At 42.7% G+C, this 19020-nt stretch overlaps 1 non-coding gene across 1 annotated transcript; it reads right to left on the reverse strand.

The window, feature by feature from the left end:
* Window positions 1-11014: 11014 nt before the first annotated feature.
* Window positions 11015-11112, reverse strand: LOC136455769 (small nucleolar RNA Z119). Its single transcript, XR_010759237.1, has one exon. It is a non-coding gene; the product is annotated as a small nucleolar RNA Z119 (small nucleolar RNA).
* Between the last annotated feature and the right edge of the window lie 7908 nt (window positions 11113-19020).

The following is a 19020-nucleotide window of genomic DNA, read 5'->3' on the forward strand; positions in this document are numbered from 1 at the left end:
AGAGTGAACACATATCCAGACGTGGATTTTCTATTATCTCCCGCATAATCAGAATCTGAATATCCCACTATATGGAGTGAATCAGATCTTCTATACGTCATCATGAGGCCTTTCGTTCCTTGCAAATAACGCAAGACTTTCTTTATCAATTTCCAGTGTTCTATTCCAGGATTGCTCTGGAATCTGCCAAGTAACCCGGTAACAAATGCCAAGTCAGGGCGCGTACATACTTGAGCATATTACAAGCTTCCGACAGCTGAAGCATATGGAACCACTTTCATTTGATCGATCTCATATTGGTTCCTGGGGCATTGAAAATCCCCATATCTGTCGCCCTTGACTATAGGAGCAGGTGAGGGACTACATTTGTGCATACTGAATTTCTTTAAGACTTTTTCTATGTATGCCTTTTGTGACAGTCCTAATACCCCTTTACTTCTATCTCGGTGAATCTCGATCCCTAGAACGAACGAAGCTTCACCAAGATCTTTCATATCAAATTTTGAGGACAAAAACTTCTTTGTTTCCAGTAGTAGACTGACATCACTACTAGCAAGTAAGATATCATCCACATACAGGATAAGGAAGATAAACTTCCCATTCTTAAACTTTGCGTAGACACAATTGTCCTCAACATTATCTTTAAACCTAAAATTCTTTATTGTCTGATCAAACTTAAAGTACCATTGTCTTGAAGCTTGTTTTAATCCATAAATGGATTTCTTTAGGCAGGCATCCCAAACGTTCTTTTCCTTCCATGACAAAACCTTTCGGTTGTGCCATGTAAACATTTTCCTCTAAGTCTCCGTTGAGAAATGCCGTCTTTACATCCATCTGATGTAATTCTAAATCGTAATGTGCCACTAATGCCATTATGATTCTGAAGGAATCCTTACATGAGACTGGAGAAAAGGTCTCATTGTAATCAATCCCTTCTCTTTATGCAAAGCCTTTTGCCACAAGTCGGGCCTTTATATCTCTCTATATTCCCTTGAGAGTCAAGTTTTGTTTTGTAGACCCATTTACAGCCTACTGTTTTGGCTCCTTTAGGAATTATCTCCAAATCCCTAAACTTTATTTGCATTCATTGATCTCATCTCATCTTCCATAGGCCTCAAGCCACTTTGATGAATGATCAATTTTCATGGCTTCTTCAAATGCGGTGGGATCATCCTCCATTTAAAATTCTTCAGTGTTGTACACTTCATAATCAGCAGGAATAGCTGATTTTCTAACTCTTTGAGACCTTCTAGGGGCCTCCTCACTTGGCACATTTTCTGTTTGAGGCTATTGTTGCTCCCCCTCATGTGTGGCAATAGGTTCATAGTATCCTGAGCCATAGGTTCCTCATCATCATTCATTGTTGCCACAGGCAGGGATAACAATAGGTGCTGGCACCTACAGTGTCTTGTACTGTCGGTGCAGCAACAACAGGTAGTGAGAAAAATGGCTCATGAATGATCGGAGTGGGTGCATACACCCGCTTCTCTTCAAGGTCAATTTCTCGAGCTACCATGCTCCCCCTAACCATTTCATCTTCTAGGAAGACAGCGTGTCTCGTTTCCACAAACTTTGTATATCTGTTAGGACAGTAGAAACGAAAACCTTTTGACTTTTCTAGGTAGCCAATGAAATGGCAACTCACTGTTTTGGGATCTAGCTTCCCAATGTTTGGGTTAAAAACTTTAGCCTCAGTAGAGCTCCCCCACACACGCAAGTGGTTAAGTGAGGGTACTCTTCCTGTCCACAACTCATACGGTGTTTTAGGGCACCGACTTACTTGGTACTCTATTGAGAATATGAACTGACGGTTTTTAACGCCTCCATCCATTAGACTCATCGGTAAAGTGGAGTAACTTATCATACTACGCACCATATCCATCAGGGTATGGTTACGCCTTTCAACTACTCCATTCTGCTAAGGTTCGTCCGGTGTTGAATACTGGGCTGACTATACCATTCTCCTGTAAGAACCTTGCAAAAGGTCCAGGAACTTGTCCATATGAGGTATGCCGACCGTAGTACTCTCCCCCACGGTCAGACCTGACTATCTTAATCTTTAAATCATGCTGATTTTCAACTTCTGCTTTAAATATTTTGAATTTATCCAACGCTTCTGTTCTTTCTTTAATTGGATAAATGTAGCCAAACCTAGAGTAATCGTCTGTGAATGTTATGAATGAATCATAACCATCCACACTTTTCACAGGGAAAAGGACCACATATGTCTGTGTGAATAATCTGTAGAATTCATACGCTTCGTTTGGCATCTTTCTTAATTTTCTTTATATACTTTCCTTTTATGCAATCTCTACATTGTTCTAAATCTGAGAGCTCTAATGGAGGAAGAATATCATTCTTAACTAGTCTTTCTATTCTCTCCCCTCGAAATATGGCCTAAACGACAGTGCCATAATTTCGACAACAGCATCGTGAGCTCTCTTTCAGTTTTCTGTTTCCATTGTTCGATGAGGATACATTCTCATTCACATCACATACGGAATTCACATTTTCACGAAGTGATAACAAATAAAGCTCGTCTTGTCGACCAATACATTTATTATTAAACAATATCTGACATTTGTCATTTCTAAAATGGTAATCATAACCATCATGGTCTAACTTTGATACACTAATTAAGTTTCTTTGCAAAGAAGGTACATAAAGAACATCTCTAAGAAAAATTATGAAGCCATCAGCAAGCTCTAGAGGAAGATCGTCAACGGCCTCAACATCTGCTTGTTCTCTATTTGCGACTTTAATGAAACTTTCGCTTCTTTGCAAAGTTCTCATCGAACGGAATCCCTGTAATGAATTAGCAACATGAATAGTTGCACCTGAATCAATCCACCAAGTAGATTTTGAAAACTTTACATACAAGGATTCATTTACAAATGTAATGATGTTCTCACCTTTATTTTTCATAATCATCTTTAAGAAATCGGGATAATTCTTTTTATAATGTCCCAGTCTTCTTGCAGTAGAGACACTGGTCTTTATCCACTGGGAATTGCTTGTTCTGAGACTGTTGCATGGGACCTTTTCCAGATGACTTAGGAGGAAGAGCTGTTATTATAGTTCTTTTTCTTATCTTTTAGGTAGTTGATAGTACCACCCTGTGAAACTTTTATCCTTTCCTCCTCCTGCACACACATGGCTATGAGCTTTTCTAAATCCTATTTTTCAGGCTGTATGTTGTAATTAACAACAAAGGTGTCAAATTCTTTGGGCAAAGAAGCAAAAATCAAATGAATAAGAAACTCATCCTTGAGTGCCAAATCCATTGGTTTGAGCTTAGATGCCAGATTGCTCATTCTCAGTATGTACTCTCTAATGCCACTGCCGCCACCAGAGTACCTTTCTGTAACCAGCTGCTTGATCAGCTGGGTTGCATATGTCTTTGAAGAGCCAGTGAACTGACTCTTTATTCTTTTAGGTACTCTGTGACCGTGTCACAGTCTGGAATTGAGCCCACAATAGCAGGCTCAATCGTGTTCTTTATCACTGCCAAACACTTCTTGTTGGCAGTGACCTATTTCGTATGCTTAAGGTCATAGGACATCTTTACGGGAGCAAAATCCCGCTCTCTGTTCTGCCATGCAGCATCAGTCTCATCTATCTCCCTCACCGGTGCCACAGGTTCTCTGGGGCACGGTGTGGTGACAACCCAGTCCACCTCAGCGAGGATGAAAGCCAGGTCTATCTTTTTCTTCCACTCATTATAGTTATCACCTTTTAGAGCGGGGATCTCTTTGATACAACTCATCAAGTTGTATCCTCCTAAAAACACAATTCAAATAGTGTGAGAAACAGAAATAACAACAATAATTGCATGCCTTAGTTTAACGTTGGTCAAATTTAAAACATACAATTATTTTCTACACTAATTCTACATCACCGTTGGGCAGAAATAGAATTAATGTATGACAAAAACATTATAATATTGCCATTAATCAACGTTGGTCAGAATAACAACAATATTATAATCAATTTAAAACATATCCATTTTCAAAATTAAATTCTCCCGTTGGTTCGAATTTAATAATGAAAATTACATCTTTAAATACGCAGCTGGAAACATTAACATTCAATAATTATTTTCCTATTTTCCAGAAGCAACTTTACTATTTACTGAACAAAAAATATCGTTGTATAAATTTTGTACAGAAAATTATCATAAAAATTCAATTCAAATTGATCAAACTGTTTTCTGGAAAATAAGAAAATAAAAAAAAATGTGACTGTACTATTTGTTTGGCCATTTCGGCCTAGAGCAGCGCAACCGGCCCAACTGCCCGCGGCCCAGCCGCGTGGCGCGCGCTCCCCCGCTTTCGGCCCAGAGCAGCGCAACCGGCCCAGCTGCCCGCGGCCCAGCCGCGTGGCGCGCGCTTCCCCGCGCCCAGACCGCAACCTGGGCCTGGGCCAGGATTCCGGCCTCGCGCCCTATCCCGCCTGGGCTGAATGTGGCCCGATGCGCTGGTGGCCGTTGATCTCCGATCGACGGTTCTCCTTGCTTTTCGGCCGGATAAAAAACGCCCTGGCCGCTCCCCTCCAGAAACCCTAGGTTCATTCTCTCCCTCTCCTTCTCTCTCCACACCGCATCCGAGTGACTGAGCACCAGCGTCAGCCAGTCCATGGCGGCCGGAGAAAAGAGAGTACGACGCCGTCGCGGGCCCCCTCGCCGGTGCGCGCGCTCCCCTTTGGGTGAGCGCAGCCGCCAGTCGAGCGGCCTCGCGTTGGTGCCCTGAGCGCATCCGCCGGCGACCGCGCGTGCGTCTCGGCTCTGTCCCGCATGCCGTTCTGGAGCGACGCCGCGGTCTCCTTTTCCGCGCGGTGGCGATGCCAGCCGGCGGTGGGTAAAAGCCCAGGTAGGCTTCCTTTTTAGGGTTAGGGTTTGCTTTTCCGATTTGAAATCGGTTCTTTTCCTTTCTCAGTCAGTCACCGAGCGGGCGCCGGATCCCAGCGAGCTATGCCCCCGGCCGGCCTATCTTTTCCCCACGCGCCGGCGTGACTGCAGTGCCACGCAAACGCGAGGTAGGCTACCCTCTTCCCTTTCTTCCCCTTCCTGGATTAGGGTTAGGGTTTGGATAGCTTTTCCCCCGATTTGATTTCTTCTCGGGTAACTTTTCTTTTCTTTTCCCGAACCCGATCTAGGGTCAGGGTTCGATTTCTTTCTTTCCCCGATCCAGATCTACCGCTAGAAAGGCTCTGGTACCATTGTTAGAGTTCTGTGGATCGACTAGGGTAGATCTAGGCGGATGAACACTTGGATCCGTAAAGCACATGCACATCTAGACCTAGAACTACTACACCGAGAGGGAGATAGGGATAGAGATGCTGGTGTTGAACCTGAGCCTTCGGAGGAAGTCGCGGTTGAGCTGGCCATCGCTGGTTCGTTGATGGAGGCAGCACACGGCAGGCGACGGGTGGAGTAGAGGTTGCACGGACGTCGATGCAGTGCAGACGGATGGCGTAGCAGTGACGACGGCGAAGTCAGCGGAAGCTTCCCGTCGCTGGCTGCGCGCCCTCTTAGATCGGTCTAGGGTTTGTCGGTGGGGTTTGCGGCTCACGGTGAACCTCGTACTTTGAGCCGCCGGCCCCCACCTCTTTATATAGCGCAGTGCGACGGGGGCCCACCAACCATGTAGGGTTGGGCGCCCCCGATCAGGGACGCGTGACCAAGGCCCAATAGGCCGTTGGGCTTATTGGTTGGGAGATCAATCTAACAATGTCTTCATCTTGTGCCAAACCACCCAGAAGGGTTGCTTGAAAAATCTCACACTGCACAGTCCAGCTATCAGATGTTGGGTCCAAACCTTCAGTGAAAGTGAAGAACCAAGGTATAGAATCCAAACCACTGACTTGAGCTCTGACATAGACCCTGGACATATTCTGATAATCCTTTTCCCAGACAATTTATTTGCCAGATTCAGACACAGCTTTTATCAACAAGTGCATGGGACCACATATCAAGATTCAGGCCAATAAGCACCATCCAAACATCATGGGTCATAATAGCAGTCCTATTGTTCCATGCCTTGTCATGTGGAATAAATGAAATTGAGCCATTACCATAGGGAATAGGACTATTTTGGATCAGGAGATCTCTCTGATGCATATAAGTGAACTTCACATAGGCCTGCCCAAAAGGACAGGGCTGAATGGCCTCATAGGGAAACTGATGCTGCACTAACACATTTCTGATGGAATCAAAATCAAGTTGCTCCTGAGGAAATGGGTTGAAAGTTGCTATTGCCAGATCATTATGCCGACGTTAAACTCTGCCTATAACAACACGCTGCATCTTGGCTCCCTCAGGTAGGAAAGGTTGGGGATAAACAAAACGAAAAGCCATCTTCTCCTGGGGATTAGTGGGAGGAACAGTGAATGGGGGTTTTCTCGCACCAAGCTACGTGAACAGAGGGAGGAACAGTAGCGATGCCAAGGTTGGCACGAGCATACTCACCGAAGGAGAATATAGGCTCGCGAATAGCTCTTGCCTTCACTGGCGACGGCAGCTCGTCGTCGAACTCAGGCGCCGTGATTTTCCAAGTTCGGCTCCAAGGAACAATGAGGGGAGATGGAGACGTGAGGCCAAGATGTTTTTTGTAGTAGTCAGAGAATGAGGCGAAGCAAACATCTTTGTAGCCGGTAGAGGGTCCATCGGGCAGAGAATGAATGCCTGGCCGATCACCGGAAGCTAAAGCGACATTACCAGGAGCGCACGACAATCGAGGAGGGAGACGGCACTTTCCAGAGTGATGACCAAAACCACCACAAGACTGACAAATGGGGTCGCTGCTTCTTTTTCCAGGGTCATCTCATTTTCCAAAATTCTTATGCCCGGTCTGTTGAATTCCATTCTATGCATGACAATGCTCAATAGATCCTCACTAGTATTTATGCCCCTTGTATCACTCTGAAAAAAGCCAATTTCTTCAGTGGTTTCAAAATATTAATATGCCTGATTCTGTGGATTGGATTATAGCGGGAGATTTGAATCTCTGTAGATCACCAGAGGATAGAAATCAGCAAGGTGGTGATCATCAGGACATGTACCTTTTTAATGAGGCCATTAGCTCTCTTGGCCTGGTTGAGATACCTTTAAAGGGAAGGAGATTCACTTGGTCTAATAAACAACCATCACCTCTTCTTGAAAGACTTGATTGGTTTTTCACCTCAACCTCCTGGACTATTTCATATCCTAACACTTTTGTTTACCCTCTCTCCATGGAAACCTCTGATCATGTTCCCTGTGCCATCTCTATCTCCACCAAAATTCCTAAAGGATCCATCTTTCAGTTTGAAAATCACTGGCTTGAGCATGCAGATTTTTATAATGTTGTCCAACAGCACTGGACAGCCCCAACACATTATCACTGATGCAGCAAAGGCTTTAACAGCCAAGTTTAAAAATCTCAGAGTGGCACTCAAAGCTTGGAAAGCAACTCTCTCTAACTTGAAAACTAATATTGCCAATGTCAAGATTGTGCTAGCATTTCTGCAGGTTATTGAAGAATTCAGGGATTTATCTATTCCAGAATGGAATTTTAGACAATCTCTTGATGTTAAATTACAGAGCTTGCTGAGGCAATAGAAAATCTACTGGAAACAAGGAGGGCAGATAAAATGGGTGACTCTAGGTGATGCCAAGCACCAAATTTTTCCATGCCAATGCAACTATAAAGTTCAGAAGAAATTTGATTACCTGCCTTGACGATAGTACTGGAACCTCTGTCTTTGATCATCAACAGAAGGCTGACATGATTTGGGTGTCATTCAAAGAAAGGCTAGGTGTATCTAAATTTTCCTCAACTCAATTTAACCTTGACTCTGTGATGTAGGCATCTATTTTTTTTCTCGAACAGCGCAGGAGAACTGTGCGTCATTTCATTAAGGTAGAAAAAATGTTACACGGGTCCAAGAGACCCAACTCACACACCCCACACCCTGGACACTAAGTTACAGGCTCGCCACATAACGAATAGAAACGACCAAATGCTCCGAGCTTTAAGCTCTAGCAGGCAGCGACCTGAAAACATGTTCCTGGAGTTTAAAGGCCCCTGCCGAGCACCAAAGCACTCCCTCCGAGCTAATAGCCCTAAGAACCTCCTAGACACTTGGCCTCTTATTATCAAAGACACAAGTGTTGCAATGCCTCCAAATCTCCCAAGCCACCAAAATTATCAAGGAGTTGAGGCCTTTTCGCGCTTCTTTGGGGACAGCTGCAGTTGACCTCTTCCACCACCCCGATAAACGAGTCACAGTAGGCTGTGGTGCCACCTGCAGCAGCCCTAACTGTTGCAAAATCAGAGACCAAACTTGTCGAGCGAATACACAACCCACTAGCAAATGATTTATTGTTTCATCCTCTTGATCACATAAGGGACAATGCAGGCATCTATTGACCTGAGCTCCTTGGTGGCACCTTTTAGTACAATGGAAATTGACCTGGTGGTTAGAAATTTGCCCTCAGATAAGGCACCTGGTCCTGATGGCTTCAACACTGATTTTGTCAAGAAGTGTTGGCCTATTATTTGTCAAGATTTTTACAAACTTTGTGATGATTTTCATTCTGGTGATATTTGTCTTCAAATTATCAATGAATCCCTGATTACTTTGGTTCCAAAACATGATAATGCTATTAAGGTGGCTGATTTCAGACCAATCTCTTTATTAAACACCTCAGTCAAAATTGTCACAAAATTGCTAGCCAACAGATTGCAATCGGTCCTTCCTCAGCTAATTCATAAGAACCAATATGGATTCATTAAGCATAGATTTATTCAAGATTGCTTAGCTTGGTCCCTGGAATTTCTGCACCTTTGCCATCAGTCAAAGCAAGAGATTATTATACTCAAGCTATATTTTGAAAAGCATTTGACAAGGTTGAACATAATTTGATGCTTAAGATTATGGGAAAGAAAGGCTTCCCTGATAGATGGATGACTTGGATGCATTTGATTTTCAATTCTGGGAACCTCAGCTATTCTGCTCAATGGTGAATCAGGGAAGGTGTTTCATTGTAGGAGAGGAGTTAGGCAGGGTGATCCCCTCTCCCCTCTCTTATTTGTCTTGGCTGCAGATTTCTTATAGGACCTTCTTAATTCAGCCAGAGAGCAGGGACTTCTTTCATTACCTTTGGTGCTACCTCATACTCAAGATTTTCCAATTCTACAGTATGCAGATGATACTTTGATATTTATGAAGGCAGATGCTAGATAGCTCTTTTTCATTAAGGCTTTGCTAAATTCCTTTGTTGAATCCATTGGTTTGAGGGTCCACTTTGATAAATCAATGATGGTTCCAATAAATGTTAGTGAAGTAAAGTTGAAAATCTTGTCGAGAACTTTGGGCTGTTCTAAGGGATCACTTCCCTTCACATATCTAGGCTTGCCTTTAAGCCTCACCAGACCAACTGTTGCTAATTATTGGCCTTTGGTTTCTCGATGTGAACGTCATCTAGTCAGTATATCAACCTTTCTGAGTCAAGCTGGTCGTTTGCAGTTAACCAATGCAGCCTTTAGTGCTTTGCCAACATTTGCAATGTCAACTTACTTGCTTCCAAAAATAGTTATCAAGCAGATAGATAAGTTCAGAAAACACTGTTTATGGCGTGGTTCAGATACTAACAGCAAGAAACCCCCCAAGGCAGCATGGGCAATGACTTGTGTCCCCAAAGAAAGTGGAGGTTTTGGTGTACTCAATTTGCATACTCATAATCAGAGTCTGCTTCTTAAAAACTTGTGTAAGTTTTTCAATCGATTAGATATCCCATGAGTACACCTTGTTTGGGAAGTCAGGTACCCAAATGGCCGACCAACAACTACTATTCGCAAAGGCTCTTTTTGTGGCGTGATATTCAAAAACTTCTGTCTGCTTTCAAAGGTATGGCAATGGCTACAGTTGTGAATGGAACTTCATGCTTATTTTGGCTGGATTCTTGGAATGGATTTACCTTATGTAATAATATGCCAGAGCTCTTCTCCTTTGTCAAGAACAAATATGTCACTGTCCAAGAAGTCTGTCAGACCACAGAACTTCATGATCTTTTTCACTTTCTTTCTGAGGAGGCTTTTCTACAACTCTCACAGCTCTCTGACATTGTTCAATCTATGGATTTACAAGATGGTTTTGACAGATGGTCATACATTTGGAACTCTGGTAGCTTCACTTCAAAGCATGCATATATGCTTCTCATTGGGACAAGGCAGGTCCATCCTGCTTTCAACTGGCTCTGGAAATCCTGCTGTCAGAACAAAAGGAAATTTTTCTTCTGGCTGCTTCTCAAAGTTAGGCTTAGTACCAGGGAGCTTCTAAAAAGGAAAAGAATGGTGTTAGATGACTACAATTGTGTTCTCTGTAATGAAGCTTCAGAAGAATCCCTTATTCATCTGTTTTTGGCTTGTCCCTTCTCAAAAGCATGCTGGGCAACTCTAGGTCTCTTCATTCAGCAGCCATCAGATCCTTTTGGGACTTTGACTTCGTTCAAGAAGCAGCTACAGCTTCCTTTGTTTATAGAGATAATTGTGACGATGTGCTGGTCTATTTGAACTATTAGGAATGACGCCATCTTCAGACAAGTGCCACCTTCTGTTCAACACTGCAAGTCCATCTTCAGAAGAGAATTTGCTCATGTTATTCTTCGAGCAAAGAGCAGCTTAACCTATTTGTTTACTCAATGGCTAGATGCATATATGTAATTTTACATATTTTTTTTGTAACTTTCTTTGTTTCTTGATACCCCTTGTAAGAACATTCTTTTTTTTTTAAATTCAATAAAAGCACAGTAGGGGTGCACCCCGCTCCTGTTTCCCCTCAAAAACACTTATCTACCCTCAGAAACAACATCTGGAATAAGTTTGTCATTTCCCAACTAAGTAAAGCATGTTAGAATAAGATGTCAAACTCTTTGAGCACATATTCTGAAGCATCGCATAACTACTTTTTTGCATTTGACCAGGAATTAAGCAACTGAGTTTTGTTTTCTAGAGGGGAGAAATCAGAACAAGTGCTTTTGATCAGAATGGCAAATCAATTTTTTCGCAGCACTGGGAGAGCCCTTGGCTCATCCTCAGAAACAGCCTCCGATATGAATCATCATCTCTAAATGCAGACAAGCTGCAAGAAAACTTTGCAAATAATTTCCAGTTGTATAGATTTACCAAAAACAAATAATAAAGATATAAAAGATTCTTGGTTAGTTGTGAGAAACAGTCAGCTCTCAAATCCCTCCATTAACAAGTACGGAACAAGTGATAAGAATCATCTCCAAAAGCATAAGGATAGAGCTCAAAGACGACCCAAACAGATATATCTAGTTTTGAGAAGTTAATTAAGCAAATTATTGTGAACTGAGCGTAGCTGATTGGGTTCCTCGTGGTGGAAACTGACCACCCGGGTTCAAGTCCCCAATTTATATGAGTGCTCGCATTTTCCTGGATTTATTCCAGGATTTAACGATACTATTCTTTCAGTGGCAGGCGACGTGTCCGTCGACAGCGAAGCGTCTATAGTGACTTCGTCAATCTCGAGATTTGCCGATCCAACTCAGTTATTAGGAGGTGCTCATAGGGTATTTTTTTCTTAAAAAAATAAAAAAAGAAGGATAAAATGTTGCGCCCTTGAACTATTTTGGGGAAACCACATGGGCTTTGGGCTACACATCACACCACACAAGGCAAGATAGGTGGATATGCAAAGTAAACCCCTCTATTTCCTCTATCTCAAGAAAGCATGTCTAGGACTTGGGGAGCAGATTAGTGTAGCAGAGAAATTACACTTTTGCACCTATAAAGAGTACATGACTGTCCTATAAAAAGCAATTGGGGGAATAGAATAGTGTAGCTTTAGTGTTGTACACGAGTGAATGGAAGGGGAACGAGGGAAGCTTTCTAAAACCATCTCGAAGAGAATATCCAAAATGACTATCTAAATTTAGTGATTTAGCTATATTTTGTAAAATGAATCTTACTTAAAAAATAGACCACTCCAACAGACTATCTAAACTAAAACTCTCTATATTCAAAAGCCTGCCACGTCACCCGATCTCCCGTCTTAATGGATCGCGGCGACGTCGTCGTTCGTCTCGTACGCCGCCTGGGAACTCTGCAAGTCACCTTTCGTCAATTTGAAGCCGCGATCTGCTAGCTAGCCAACGCACACGGGGGCGGCATAGCCACGTCCAGCCGGCCGCACCGCACAGCAAGGGGCATCGCCCAGCACCGTCCTGTTGTTGTTGGCCACACGGCTTCAGGGGCATCATGCGGCAACCTGCTCGTGGCCTGTGATTGCAGCCAGCTAGGAGGTATGTTTTGGCATCTGTACAGATAATGTGGCTTACAGTGAATTAGTCTGGTTGATGAGAGAATTTTGTTCTTGTACCGTACAGCTCAAGGTGTGTCAACGATAGATTATGAAGATGAGTTCTATGATACATGTGTATGGAATGAAGTGCTTGAGTCGTCATCTTCAGACGATGAGGATGATTTATATATTGCTGCCGCGCACATAGTAGCACTGTAGCAGAGGATAATGACAATCAACTATATCGCCGAGGTTCTATTGACGGACATCGCGTATTGAATCGAGATAGGCAGTCCGGGCACTTCAGACTTTTTCTAGACTATTCCTCAGATAATCCTATGTATGGGCCGAACTATTTCGGACGCAGGTTTGTACTTTTCCCTCGTAGTATGAATTTTCTTTTCTACATACGTGTAGGTTTGGCTAATTAATTTGTCTTGTGGCTAATTAATTTCTTTTCAATAGCATGACGAACTACTGAAAACTGCATGTGTCTGTCAAGCAAAGGTTAATCGTTTGGTTTTTAAAATTAAAATTATGCATGCACTCTCTCTGGAAGTGCAACAGCTGCAAAGCAGCAAGAATAATATTGAAAAAACTAACCTTGCCCATTGCCTTGCATCGATGCTGCAAAACAAACAATAATATTAATTTCCAATCTAAATGTCACTCTAAAACTAGAGAAAATGTATCAGTTCAGTCTCAAACAAATTGCTATTACTGATGACAGAGCCAAACATCACCTTCTGAAATTACTACATAAACTCAACAGGCATCACTTCTGAGTGCAATTATTCCCAAATAAGAGGACATTCATAATTCAGCCCTCGACTACAGAATATACCGAAATTCATCCGTACAACAAAGGAGCAAGATATGGACAACAATCATGACAATTCATTTCTAGATTTTCTTTTCTGAATTAAATCAATTTTGCTCAGAGCAACACACTGCTATGAACAAACTGAGAAACGAAATAAAATTAACAAGGCCTCACCAGAAAAATCCTCCTTGCCGTCGACCTGGTCTGCAACTGGGAAGGGGAACTGCGATGGCTGCCCACCGGCTGGGAAAGAGAACTGCTGCATCTGGGCAAGATGGTGGGAGGCACCACCCATCAAGAGGATGTTAGAGGTAGTTGAGCACTTGTCGGTGACCACAACAATATGAAGGACGGCGCTCGGTGCCACCAGGAACTGAAGATTAGGACTCAAAACCCTAGGAACCCCCCCCCCTCCCCCGAAACTATGTAACTTGTACACCCATCGCCCTCTGATACATATGGATAGGCATGGGCTCCTGTAGAATCGAGGCTTTGATCGGATCACACACCAAGCGAAAAACTCTAGAGAGTAGCATAACGCTTCCCCAACATCTCTCTGTGTTGTAAGAACTCAATTGAGCATTCCTAACAAGAAGAACACCACTGCTGGATGCAGGGCTTAGTTGCACGAACCAAGATAAACCCCTTGTGTTTTGAGTGCTTAAGTCACCGGAGACTCACGCATGAACCCACGTCGAACAACTAGATCACTCTAGTGAAATCGAACAAACAATAGTTGACACTCCAGGTAGGAGAGCATCATGTGTGATCATCGCTCTTCGATGATCCAGGCCACCACCTTCACCGCCAGAACCAGAGGCATCGCCCCAGAGGGTGGCATGCACTTCTCGGATGAGATCATCTTTGCTGCCAGCACCTTCACCCTCAGTAGGCTCTCAGCTTTGGGAGTCTAGACTATGTCGCTGATCACAGCAGCGAGCACTTGTAACACCCTAGACCATTAGTAGCCTATAGTAGTTGTGAAGTTGGCCCATGTAGCCCAAGTGGCAAATGTGGAGTTGTTGGTGGGTTTAGTACCACATTGGAAGTCTATGAGGGTGAGGGCCAGCTTATAAGCCTTGTCATTCTAAACATAGCACCTCCAGCTTAACCCTTTTACACGAAGCGAGGACTGATAGTGTAAGAGAGGTGCTACGCGTATGCAGGCCTGTTCCACGTGCGGTGTGTTGGTGGTCCTTAGCTCCAATTTCTAACCACCAACTTTTATATAAAAATTGCTAAAAAGAACTCCAAACTTAGAATTAGGATTTATAACTAATCAATTCCATGAGTTTTGATGATTTATCATTTTTAGGAGGACATGTCGGAATAACACAAGATATGAGCCAAAAGTACACAAAGAACTTAGCAAAACATACACCCAACATGAGCCCAAGGGGAGAGGACTCAAACCAAGGCCCAATAAGGCCCAATAAGGGGGAGAACAAGACCAAATCTAGATCAAACCAGCACCAATTGGTGCGAAACCTCCACACGACCATTCTAGAAGACCAAAGAATATCTCTTGACGAAATTGGACTCAAGGTGGCCCAACCAAGGTGCAGCCGCACCCATGGCGCGGGCACACCCATGCTGGCCTCCCTCGGGTCCAACCTTCTCCAGTCACTTCATACCACCTCTCCAACGTCGGTTGAATCGGTATCGCGGAGGAATTGGTATAGAGGATGGCAGTTTGCTAAAGATAGAAAGGAATCAAGGGAATATGCAAAGGGATTATTCCTCCTCTCCACCTATAAAAGGTTGCCATCCCCCTCCTCATTCAACACCACCTCAAGGCAAAGAGCACTCCACATTTGAGCAACACTCCAAGGGCTTAGGCCCTATATAGCTAGCTAGAGTTGTAAGGGAGAGATGTGAGGGAGAAGCTTGGGGAAGAGCCAAACTTGTCGGTGTCTCCCCATCTTGTACCTCAACGAACACCTATGCTATACTTCGTCGGGTTCTCCCACTAAGTGAGTGTTCGTGGTTCTGTTTGTTTGCAAAGTCTTTGATTACTTAAACTTTACTCTTACTTGTTTGTGGGTTCATCATCCGTCGCCATGGTGAATGCTCTAGTAGAGGACTCCTGATAAAGACAGATGTTTCTGGCCAACATTTGAGTAGTAACCAATAGCGTAGACATGGTGTCTGGGCTAGGAGTTACCTTTGTTTGCCTCGTTCCCCACGGTTGAGGGGTAGGCGGCAGGTGGTGATAGCCCTATCCGTCCCTTGTAATCCCCCACATTCAGGTTCAGCATAGAGCTGTAAGCCGGTATCGTCTGGTAGACCAGGTTCGCTCCGGTGCCCGAAGTAAGCGAGTAATAGTAGAGTTTATCTGTTCTTAGACGCTACAAATAGAGGAATCCATCTCTACCCTCTGCGTACTCTACCTTTGTGGTGTCCTTCGATGAACTAGTTAAAAGAATACCCCCGTTCTCTGTGGAAAAAACGATATCCTGAATACTTTCGGGTGAAATGCTACAACGGTAATTTCATGCGCTTGTGGATTATTTCTGTTTGCGTTCAGAAATACCAACAAGCATTTCTGGCCCCATTGTCGGGGAACAGTTGCTATATTTTCTTCGAACCTAGTTTGTCTTCGTATCTATATCTTTTATTTTTATAAAAATAAAAACATCTTTTATCTTGGTCACCATGAAGCCTACACCAAATCCTTACCTTTCCGCTTTAAAGGAGGAGTTCCCTAAGCCACCTTCTTCAAAACCAACCTTTTCATCTGGCTATGAACTCCTCCCTGGCTTGATAGCCATGGTTCGGGCACAACCCTTCTTAGGGCACTGACAATGAAAATCCTTGCCATCACCTACACGAGTTCGAGGAGATGTGTTAGTGCCTGAGCATTTCTGGCATGACACAAGAAACACTAAGGTGGAAATTAATTCCCTTCTCTCTCACGAGGAAGGTGAAGCAATGGTACACACATGTCAGTAGAAAGTACGAATGGGGACTAGGATGAACTCAAAGACCAGCTCACCTTGCATTCTTCCTAATGTCTCATATCGTCTCTCTACCAAGAGCGATCCTCGATTTTGAGTAGCACGAGAAGGAGTCTATAGGTGCAGCCTGGGTCAGGTTTTCAACGTTAATACACACCGGCCCTAGACTTGTCTTTGCCCGATAGCATATTGCTATGACTCCTTTGTTTGGGTATTGACATAAGATGCTGATCTATGCCTAGATGTGTCTGCCGGATGACATTGTACACACAAACCTATGACAGGAGCAAGTGAAATTCCTTAAAACTTCCTAGAAAGACACACCTCCTCTATCATAAGAACTAGAACCCTACAGGCGAAAGTCTTGTCGAGTGTTGAGGAGTCCTCATTAGTCAAATCCGAAACCGTAGCATCCTTAGATTCGATTTATAAACCCTCACCCGAACCATGAACATCGAAGGAAACATTAATCCATCCTTCGGAGTTCCCTATTGAATTCGAGGATTATGACAATACCTCAAAACACTTTTGGCACAATCCTCAAGATGAAGATTCCTTCAAGGTAGAACTATTGAAGTAATGGCTAATGGAAGTGAAGTGTTCTTCCGAAGTAATTCGAATTCTTTCACCTTCCACTACCATACCTTGTTCATTAAGGGGGATTGTCATAGAAGTCTTACACAACCACATGGTCGAGACTAATATCATGTCAGAATTCTTTGCGAAAACCCATTTGGGCAACATGCCGCTAGTCTCAACCATCAAACTCTTCAAAAGTCCGTCAGGACTCATCTTCGAGTGTTGTGGGCTAGGGCCGTGCCAATCAAAATAGAGAAAACCGAGGTTCACTTGGACTTTCACATCTTTGCCATTCTCGATTTCGATCTTCTTATAGGCCACCCTCTTGAAAATCTTTTCCAAGAAAAACATTCCCATGGGAGCCTTAGCAAGGAATTTGGGAAAATTGCTTCCGCCACTCACTCAGATACCCCAATGGTGGAGCATCATCCCAACAATGACTCATTCGAGGGGGCTGTAATTCATTTTCCCATTCATTTTACCCAGGCTTTCTAGTGAAACCGAACGTCCATTGCCAACCTCACTCGAACCAAAACCATGTCCCTCTGGCCAAAACCTCCATGCCATGGACAAACTCGGAGCACCAACTCTGGAAACCGAGAAGAAGGATTCCGTTGTTGAGCAAGAGAGTTTCTCTTTCGAGACCCCTCACATTTCATGCTCACTTTTAAAATCTCCAGAGTTCGTCGTGTTTACTACCATATGCTTCTACGAGAGGACCACAACCATATCTCAGTCCTCGTTTGCAAACTTTTAAGAAGATGGTTGTGGATGCTTTTATTTATCATAAATATTGCAAATCTTGTGGATGCACTGTGGAACTAACCTTGTAGCTTGAATGAAAAATGTTAAATGTTTGGTGGTGAAGCTAGGGAACTACACCACCATAGATAGTTGCAACATAAAGTTTCCAGGGTCGAGCTTGTGACCACAATCAAAGCACTAACGGGAGATACCCCAGATTATCATAAATAATAATAATAATAATAATATAATAATAATAATAATAATAACAATAATAATAAAAAAACAACTACTTTCTTGTCAATAAAAGCAAGAACATGTTTCCAAGTTAGTATGCATCTTTGGATATTCTTGGTTGCTAACCCTTTTAGGTTAAGAACAAGAAGAACAGGGGACATGCGATGCCTTAAATCACGGGAGTTGCATCAACTAAAGGAGACCCTGGTCCTACACACTTGACTTTCACATAAAAGTTCAAGTGTGGGGGAGGATGGTGAGAATCTTAAGTCCCATACATACCAAAGATAATCCTGCTTAAAAAGTAATAATGATGTTAGCTCTACCTTGCTATTAAAAAAATTATGTTCACCAAATCCTTTACTCATTTTTGTCTTCAAATGATTTGTGCTCATGCTAGTTCATGCTTCCTTTGTTTATATCATCTACCCTGGTTTGAATGTATTCGCTAGCAGTATATCCATAGGTATTTTAAATTAAGCATGGTGCTTAGGTTAAAATAGCCTCCTTTAATCAAAATTAGACATGGTGTTTAATTTTGATTAATGAGCTTGTGTTATTTTCATAAACAATGGAAGTAGTTTATTATGAAGATAAATCAAGGCTAGATTTATATTGTATCTTTACCATAAGCCTTGTTTGAGTTATGCTAAAAAAGAATAAAAAAAGAGAGTTAAGTGAATACTTTTTATAAAAAAGTAAAATAAAGTAAAATAAAATAATAATAAAAATAAAAACAATAGGCTCTCCAGTATTTAAACCGGTAGAGCCCTTATTGTTTCCACCTGTGTTTCTTTTTTGTTTGAATAAAGCAGGTACAAAAATAAGTGCGGGGGAGATCTCTCAAGCGCGACACGTACACGTTCAAGATTTCCCATCAACATGTTGCACAACTTCGAACGATCCAGCTTGCAAGAAGGACAGGACAAATGATTCCAGAATGGATTGGCTAAACCTCTGGTTTAGCCAAACCATCTCTAACTCCCCATAGCTCCTTCATCTTCAACGATGGTTTATGCAACATTACCCCTCATCTCTCCAAAAATTTTGAAATTTAAAATTCTAACAAATTAAAAAAATATAAAACAAATGATGCTTCATCTCCATGCTATCCTATGATCAAATTTGCATACTCTTTATTTCTAGCTAATATTCCTACAACTTGTGAACATTCATGATAGGGACCCCATGTTATTAAAGTAATTGGAATATGTGATATAGTAGGATGAAAATGAACCTTGCTCGCTTATGTAAAGAACTTGGGATTTATTTTACAAAATCAAAATTCAAATAGCATGCTCCTCGATGATATTGAAATTCCTACCAAAGCCATATCTAGTGATAAGAGCGTAAAACCTCCAAAAATTATGGTAC

Source organism: Miscanthus floridulus, chromosome 5 (assembly GCF_019320115.1).
Source record: "Miscanthus floridulus cultivar M001 chromosome 5, ASM1932011v1, whole genome shotgun sequence".
In the NCBI taxonomy this organism is placed as follows: Eukaryota; Viridiplantae; Streptophyta; class Magnoliopsida; order Poales; family Poaceae; genus Miscanthus; species Miscanthus floridulus.